Source organism: Lactuca serriola, chromosome 9, assembly GCF_051521515.1.
Source record: "Lactuca serriola cultivar US96UC23 chromosome 9, Lser_US96UC23_V15, whole genome shotgun sequence".
NCBI lineage: Eukaryota > Viridiplantae > Streptophyta > Magnoliopsida > Asterales > Asteraceae > Lactuca > Lactuca serriola.
Genome location: NC_136416.1, coordinates 64,436,936 through 64,446,704, shown reverse-complemented (window position 1 = coordinate 64,446,704; position 9,769 = coordinate 64,436,936). Strand labels below are relative to the sequence as shown.

Sequence of the window (9,769 nt, the reverse complement as noted above, 5' to 3'; positions counted from 1 at the left end):
TCTCTCTTTTTTTTTTTTTTTTTTTTTTTACATATCTCACTTTTTTTCACTCAAAACCTAAATGCTTAAGCATGGGCGCTTAACCTCAACCCTTATTGGCTAAAGGTATTAGTCTATGTGCAATGACTACATAAGCTTTCCTGGATAGATTTCAGGTTTAAGCTGCAAAACATATTATGTCATATAAACTACCAGATTACATTTTCATATCTCATGGCTTTTCATTAGGAAATGGGAAGCCACAAATACACTATAACATGTGTTGGCTCAGGTAAACAATTGGGTTCTCATCAGATTATCCCACACAATATTAGCAAAAAAATCAGTTATTACTAGATTTTCCTAAATTAAACTATTATTTCAAGTTTATAAAATTTTAAAATTTCCTAATCTAGCAATTTTTAATTTTCCAATTTAAATTCCTTTTTCGACCCCCTACCCACACTTATTTCATACAATGCCCTAATTGTATGCTAAAACTAATTAAACAAATAAAAGTAGTAAAAATGGAGAAAAATGAACAGACTCCCATGGGGTAGTAATTGCGAGATCGAATGGGGCTGCTAAAAGTTGCTCCATAAATTGCTGGAAGACTGGAAACTGGAACTGCTGCGTCTGAATGTGCCGGTAAATAGAATCAAGAACATCAATTTCTAAAATGCGGCGCAAAAGATTGCAAACTACTGCAATGTATAGTGACCACGACGTGGGAAAGTGTCAACCACATCATGTTATCTAGAATGACAACCTCTTCTCGCTATGAAAACCTCCCCGACGACATAGGAAAGTGTCAATCATGTCGTGGCAGCCATGATGATACTTCTACCTTGCGTCGAAATAAAACTTCATGGCATGGGAACAGCTCATCCATACCATAGAAATCAATATATGGTAGAAACGCCACTCTTCTAAATAATATACTCTCAAAATATCGACATGCACCCCATACTTATGAGAAGTCATGGGTCTTGACTATAAACTTCAAACTCTCACACGGATCTCTCTCTCTCTCTCTCATGATAAAGCAACAGTCAGACCTAGCTGCTGAACTCACTGCCAGCTTTCTAAGGGCGTAAATTCTACAAAGATCTAAAACAATCAAAGAGCATCAACTTGGAAAACAATACTACATAAACAAAAAAATAAATAAAAACATCCAAATTAAAACACACCGAAATAAAAATAAAAACTAATAAGTCTTAACAAACCAAAAATAACATAAAAGGATAACTATGTCCCGACGTCATCACGCTGCTGTGTCCCCGATGTGCTTGCTCCATCATGTCGGGGCTGATATGGTGGAGGAAAAGGAACCGAGTAACAAAATCCCTGATGGGCAAAGAATGTGGTCAATGCATCCCCATACCACTAATGTCTACTCTCCATGTGCTCATAATGCTTGTCCACATGCTGAAGTCTCTCGTCTATATGCTGAAATCCCTCGTCCACGCACTGAAATCTCTCGTCTATGCGCTGAACCAGATAACGTATATTGATCTCTAGCTGCGGTCCCTGCTGCGCTCCTCGAGGAGCAGGTCTACGCCTCCCTCATCTCTTAGGCGCTGGCTCATCTGCCCCCTCCTCAGCAGCCACATCATCTGGTCGTATCCAGGTAATACCATCCTCACCTCGATGAAGTACTTGCATCGACTCCATCAACTGTAACTCACCGGCCTCGTATCATAGAACACCATAGATCTAGTGATCTCCCTCGTCAATAATTGATATGATCGAGCTAAACGTGTAATGAAGTTGCCACCACAAATCGAGCAATCCTCACGAAGCCCCCTGGCCCTCCTCCCCATGTAAGTAGCTAAAGCAACCGGGAGGTTCAGGTGCTTCCCTAGACTAACAAGAGTCCATAGGAAATACACATCTATATAAGGCACTCTCTCACTATTCTTATGATGTTTTAGATACATAGAAATTAAAATGATGCAATAATCTGTAAATGGTAGACCGAATCATCTTCCCCCGAGCAGTAGATGGTATGTAAACTCCCCCAGTAATCTCAACCCAAAAAGTATTTTCGTTGTAGTCATTTGGTCGTATTGTAACACAATCAGCATGGAATGTCGGGAAGTGAACACTCCTCGTCTTATCTGCAGTACAAATCCTAACTCTGGTGGCAAGCTCAATCGCGTTGCACTCCCGAATCACACCACCAAGTCGAAAGGAAAAAGTTGTCCTGTCATCGGGTGTCTTCCTAGGATCATATGAAACTACAGAATATAACTCCAGCAAAAATTCCTGATAAATAGGTTCCATAATCCTGAACAATTTGTCCCAACCTCGACATACGAACAAAGGCACACCACTCGCGTTCAAGTGGGTGTATTACAAAAAATTCTGGATCAACTCATAAAATCCAGTTCGGGATGCCAGTCCCCAATTGAATGAAGGTGCAATGTCAATTTCTTTAGTGAGCAGCAAACTCAAATTGTTCAAATACTTGCTACGAGTATCATCATTCAAGCTGTGTGGGAATTGCAAGAAACGGTGATCTGTCACGTCCTCGAGTGGGTTCCTTTGTTGAATTCTATGAGCCATAATCTGCAAAAATCAGCACAAAACAAAACCAAAACAAAATACCCACAAAATTAAACAAAATTTATATGAAAAACAAGAAGCTGGGCAAGTTCTGTACGTTGGGCATACGTCCATGAACTCGAATCTAGGTTTGTTCGTTCGAAGGTCATTAGTCATAACAATTCAATCATATTACGCAGGTATATACACATGGTAGTTAACAAGCGAGGGGTCTACACAGGGCTACGTCAATCGAACACTAGGCGTACGTCCATAAACTCCAATCGATGGTTCATGTACGAGGTTGAGGCCAAATTAAGTCCAAGGGTGTAGTCTACTGGCTTGAATCGATCTATTAAGACATAATCATACATAATTTCATATGGAATCAACCCCAATTCAAGGAGTGTAACGAACCCTAGATTTCTATAAAGGCTTAATGCAACAAATGTCACTAAATTAAACACAAATTAAAGCAATATGGTAACCGGATAACATACCTTTGTGTCGATTTCTACTAGAAAAGAAGAAAAATTCGAAATCTTTGTGAGGATTCGGCTGCCACAGTCGTATGAAATAAGAACAAAAAGTCAAAGAGGAAAGAAATAACCTGTCACCGACTTACGTTGGGTGTAACTCCTATGTATGCAGGGCGTACGTCTTTTACCTATGTACGCTTAGCGTAGACTACGTGTACATTGGGCGTAATGGCCATTCCTTGAAAAACTCAGTCGCAATCATTTGTTGAGTACGCTTGGCGTAACTCCATTTACGCTGAGTGTAATTTTACTGCAATATTTTAATTGCTGCTAACAACAATGACAACTTTCCGACAAGTGACACGTTATCATAAAAATAAATGGGATATTATGATCACTCGTCTTTGTCGAAATCAAACATCATTTGTTGATTAAATCCCTTGCATGCAAGAAATGGTTTGTGAAAACAACAACTTTCGGGACCCGTTAGGCTGTTTCCTTTGTTTTCTTTACACCATTAACTAAAAGTAGAACAAGAGTTGACCTAACTAGTCAAGAATAGTAAGAGCTCGGTCTTCCACTTAACCACCACAATACGCCTTGGTATACTACGCCTCGTAGATTGAGTTGGACAAATCACCAAAGTAGTAGACTAACCAAGTCAAGAATTCCCTAATCGTTTGCAATCTCGAAACACATGCAAAAGGTAAAGCCAAACAATGCGTATGATCACAAATTCCTGCAAATAACAACAAAACTCTTCCCGACAAGTGAAATGATATCAACGAAAATAAAAATAAAAAAATAAAATAAAAACTAACTAAAAAAATAACGAATAATCAAATAAACGAAATTAATTGAAAATCGTTCCCCGGCAACGACACCAAAAACTTAATGTGAATCTTTAATGCACTAGTTTTTTATTTATAATTCCTAATTTATCGCATCTAAATCACACCTTACAGACAGTGAACCCGATCAAGTATAATATAACTTTGATAAGAAATGGTGTCGAACACAAAGGGAACGGTGGTGAATTAATTTAAAATATTTGATTATAGGTTACAAAACACATGAAATGAATAAATAAATGTATTATTAAATCTCAAACGAGTAACTAAATAGCAAATCTCGATAGACTGACAGGAAGACAAATCTCTTTAGGTACTTTGGTTTAGACAAATTACACCTTAAATCATAGACAATTGCACACACAAATTTATTTATTCATGTTCACCGATTTCTAAAATGATTAGGTTCATATTCATTATTACTAATCCTTTAGCAAACAAGTCAATTCAAGCAGTGATCAATTGATTAAACTAACATGTTTCCTAGTGTTCAGCTCGTATCAAGCAAGACTTGTAATAATAGTTAATCAAATTGGTTAATTTAATTAGCTCATATGTGATTGGTCGTCACATATACACACACATTAATTTACTTATTTTCTCGTTAACCCTAGTTTCATGTTCACTATTCCTAGGCATATAATCTTGATGGTCATCAAAATCATAAGAGGCAAGCAATCAAACAGATGTTCATACAACTCAATATACTTAATAATTAACAGAAAATAATTGTCATTAACACATAAGGATCTTTTAACAAGCTTGGCAAGATAAATTAAACATAAATAAAACAATCCAATATAGCAATTAATCCATAAAACAAGGTTTCATCTAATCATAAACACAAAGCAAATGGTTTTCATTTCGAAATCAGACAGTAAAAACATAGTAGTATCACAACGGAATGCTAAACATGGTCACGATAACAAACCACATGATTACCGACACGAATCCGCTCTCTAATCATTCAGATCTTCTCTTCTGTCAGCTTAACGTCCTTTCGGCTGCCTTTTATACCCTCAAAACGGCCAAATACGTGTTACTTGTTGACTACGGATCGATGGTAGTCGGAATCCCTCTTCTGGTTGGCCGAAATTCACTATTTATAAACATTGAAACCAACTTATGTACGTTGGGCGTAAGTCGGTGTACGCGGGGCGTACTAAGAAAGCCATCCCGATCCATTCTTTGGACCCATGCTAAGTACGTTGGGCGTACTCACAAACTACACAGGGCGTAGTCCTTATATTACAATTACGCTTGGCGTAAATAGTATTACGATGGGCATAATGGCTATCTTCAGCCATCTTCTTTCTTTTTTGCTTCTATGCTCGAATTCCGTTCCAATCCTTCATTTTCCGCTCTATCGACAACTAATAGCTGTAATTTATAATTCAAAACATTATAAGTACCTTTTTGTCCTAAATAAGAATAACAAGGGCTAAAATATTAAGATATGATTTATAGAAATATGTATAAAAATACACACATCAATGTTATTAATTTAGAATGGAAATGTTTTGACAATTAGGATTTGGGTTAAGCCTGTATTTGGGAGCAAAGTATTGATCAAATATTCGTCAGACTGTGAGGTGAGTTTCCTTACTGTACTTACGAGTCGAAGGCACCAAGACCGATGCATTGGATTGATATTCTAGTTTTACCGTATGCTATTATGCTAATGTGATCTATTAGATCTGTATCATGATATATAGGATTTTGCTATGACGTAGTGATCTGTTAGATATGCATAACTACTTGTGTGTGCTAGTTATTGATTGGTATGGTATATGTTGATATGTGATGATGTATCGGGTTAAGGCGGTCTTGCTTTGTGCTAAAGGCCAAGATACTCAGGGCGGTCCGAATAGGTTGTAGGCCCTGCAAGGCGGTTTAGTTAGACCGAAGGCTCGGAGAGCGATCCAGATAGGTTGTAGGCCCTGCGAGACTATCCAGTTAGGCTAGTTGCTCATGTTTGCAACTTGTGGTTTGTTATGTTTATGTGGTGGTGCTTTAGGGGAACTCACTACGTGTTGACTTACAATTTTAGTTTTGCTTCAGGTACTTCAGAGGACCGTGACAAGGCGAAGGCGTGACCATACACATCATTGGTTTTATGATTGATTGGATCTTGGGAGACTCTGTTTTTGAATAACGTTTTGAAAACAATGATTATGTAAACACTTCTTTTCACTAAATGGGTTGTTTTAAAAAGTTTAAATTTATTGTGATTTTTGAGACTTTACATCACGGTAGGTCAAAATGATGAAAAATGGAACCACAATCACATGTATGGATGCAAAACTTAGCCAAACTTCATATCCAACATATATAACCCTTAACGGACCTCAAGGACCCATAAATTTGCCAACTTTATGGAATCCTTCCATCCAAACTTCCACAACATGAATAAAAAGGGACAATGAGCCTAGATCTAGAAGCATACATCATAAAGCTTGGATTTTGAACACTTGGCGGTGTTACATTTGGAAATCCTAGCATCATGAAATCATCCATTGGCCCATTTTAAACACGGAATAAGCTTATTGACATCATTTGGATGTAGTTTGTATATTTCAAAGTCCAAATGACATGGAATTAAAGTATATAGATAGAAAAGTGTAAAGAATCCTAAAGGAGAAGATTATTGATTCCAAGACGTCTTATAAAGTTTACAAAAACCATATATATTAAAAGTGACTGAATTTGGCAGGTATTGCCCAATTGATGAAAATTAAATTGACATCAAAATCTTCTAAATAAGCATTGAAAATTTAAAATTATGGAATCGAAGATTCTATAGAAACATAATAAATGAAAATAGGAAAGCTGAAAATTGGGGAACCCAAAAATTGAGGGCCTAAACAGCCTTTGTTTAGGATAATTGGTGGGCAAACAGCCTTGGTAGGTGTTTCCGCTTGAAAAAAGCTTTTCAGTTATATAAAGTGGACGGTTTAAAAGTTACGTTTGTTTTAAGATGAACTTATTTCCTCGCTCTCACTTCTCCATAAATGCTTTTAAAAGATCCTTAAAATGTTCATGTTCTGCATTAAAATCAATGTTATCTTTCAATTAGATCATATGTTGGTTTATGGCAAGTGTTAATGGAGTTTCTTAGTTAAAAACTTGAATTTGACCGATTCTTGCTTCTAAGAATTTTCTTTTTTTTTTTCTTTTTTTTTTTAAGTTTTTTTTATATATATTTTTTAAATAACGGGTAACTCACACATCTATCTAAACCTACTCTTAAATTTACATTTGTGTCCATCATATGATTTGGACCCTCAACCTTAGCAGGAGGACAACATGACACTGACACATGACACACCTATGACACACCTGATACTACTAGGTCAATGATCATTTGATTTTTTAAGGTTTAATTACAATTTTGAGTTACTTATTATCATCCTAAATGCAAATCATAAGTAAAAACCAAATCTATAGGCCAATTTTAAAGTTTTGAAACTTAAACTTGAAATTTATGGTTGATTACTTCGATTTATGATTTGATTAAGTTAATGATGTTATATGAATAATAATACATGACACAAATCGTAACTTCTTTACTAAAAAATTAAACATGCTTTTTTCGGAAAAATATAAACTAAAGCAAACATTTCGAATAATGGGGTATATTAAGTCAATGGACTCACCAATTAAGTGATTATAATTGTTTCAATATTATTATTTTAAAAAAAAAATTTGTAGACAAGTATCTTATTTAACTAAAAAAATCGAAGTCAAACTTGAAGCCAATTCAATACTCGAATACTCGATATTAGTAAATATAAAAAGGTCGGTTTGAATAACGAAATTTTCTATCTTTTCGTTTCCATTTTAATAAACAAGACCATGTGAAATTTGAATATTGAATTAAGCTTAAATCACAAGCTAAAAATAACTCCAAAGTCCAAGTCTAGTTGCTAAAAGATCTCCATGAAAGCTAAGGATTTACATTCTATTGGGTTCGACTATTTTGGGGACTTTCCGCCCAACCGACTTAGAAGAAACAATTAAAAATTGTTAATTATGTTTTATAATTATATGTTATTTTGGGTCTTTCCGCCCAACCGATTTAGAAGAAACCATTCAAAGTTGTTAATTATGTTTTATAACTATAATATATATATATTTTAGGGATAATGACTTGGGAGGGTAATAAGGTTTCTAGCTTGTCCATATTAGGTCACTAAGGTTTTTTTTTGTGCCTATTAGACCAATATGGTTGTTATTACCATTTAGAAATAGTCATTTTTACCCGTTTTAACGGGTAAAAATGACTATTTCTAAACGGTAATAACAACCATATTTGTCTAATACGCACAAAAAAACCTTAGTGACCTAATACGGACAAACTAGAAACCTTATTACCCTCCTAAGTCATTAACCCTAATTATTTAGAAAACATGCTTACTAATCAATGTGACTGATTTGTTTAACTGAAAATAGTTGTTTCCATTTAAACTTATCTCACAACCCTTCCAGAACTTCTAAGTCCAGAAACTTATATGATTGATGATCTTCATTACATAAATATGCAACATTTTATCAATAACTTCTTTTTTGTCATTTAAATGTTTACATGAACACATCCATATGTACAAAAACAAAATTTCACTTTGATACCTCCCATCAATGTCTACATTTGATAACGAATGGAAATGTAAAACAAACAGGGACTTGTATAGGATGTCTATTATCAGTTATTTTATAAAAAGCAAAACCACAACATGAACTAAGAAATTGAAGTTGCAAAATAAATAAAAAAATCAGCACATAAACAAATACATACATACTATATACAACACATAAACGGAAGTTTATAAAGCATGAAACTTAATGACAAGAAAAGTAAAAAACTTAAAGGAGACTTTATAGAAAGAAAGATCACCCTTACTTGCCACAAATGGTTGAAGACATCAACAAGAAGATCAATCTGACCATAGAATCCACATGTTGTCTGATTATGACTTCAGTAGATGAACTACTGAAATGTAAGAACTGCAATTAAACTCTATTAGTACTTGAAAAGGGAATTAGGGTTAAAAAAAATTTGGACCGTTTCTTGATTTGTGTGTGTCATCCTTGCGCAGGGGCCATGCTAATCTTTTCTGTATCGTTCCAATTTTATCGGATGTCCCCAAAGGGACGACTATAGATGAAGAGCTTCGCCATATAGAGGAGTAGCAGTTTATATGGGACGACGCGAGTTCTAAACGAAATAGTTTACTGTTGATGGTCATATATTCTCAATGTCTTTAAAATTAGGGTTAATGACTTAGGAGGGTAATAAAGTTTCTAGTTTGTCTGTATTAGGTCACTAAGGTTTTTTTATGCGTATTAGACCAATATGGTTGTTATTACCGTTTAGAAATAGTCCTTTTTACCCGTTAAAACCGGTAAAAGGACTATTTCTAAACGGTAATAACAACCATATTGGTCGAATATGCACAAAAAAAACCTTAGTGACCTAATACGGACAAGCTGGAAACCTTATTACCCTCCCAAGTCATTATCCCTATATTTTAAAGTGGACGAATAAAGAGCTATTTATGAAATACCATTATATAGAAGTCATATAAGTTAAAGATAACTATGTTTCATGTTATTTTGAAAGGAAATTGATATTGTAACACAATCAAATCAATACCTCTTTAAAATTGAATTCTCCTTTTAAATAGGAGATTGACCCAAACTCACATGTTTTCTAACTCCACTTACTTGCCATCTTACGTGCCAAAGTGGGTTCATGTTAATCTCACATGCTGCTTAGGAGGAACCCTTTGCTTAAATAAACATTTTATCTTAAAAAATAATTCTTTAACAAGTTATCACTTTCTCTCGCAAAGAGATAGCGAGGAATTCGACCTTTTCATTTATATTTGTGTTCGTCGGTCGACGTTCATA

At 35.1% G+C, this 9,769-nt stretch overlaps 1 non-coding gene across 1 annotated transcript; it reads right to left on the bottom strand.

The window, feature by feature from the left end:
- Nucleotides 1-8,909: 8,909 nt before the first annotated feature.
- Nucleotides 8,910-9,012, bottom strand: LOC145077414 (U6 spliceosomal RNA). Its single transcript, XR_013693160.1, has one exon. It is a non-coding gene; the product is annotated as a U6 spliceosomal RNA (small nuclear RNA).
- Nucleotides 9,013-9,769: the final 757 nt, after the last annotated feature.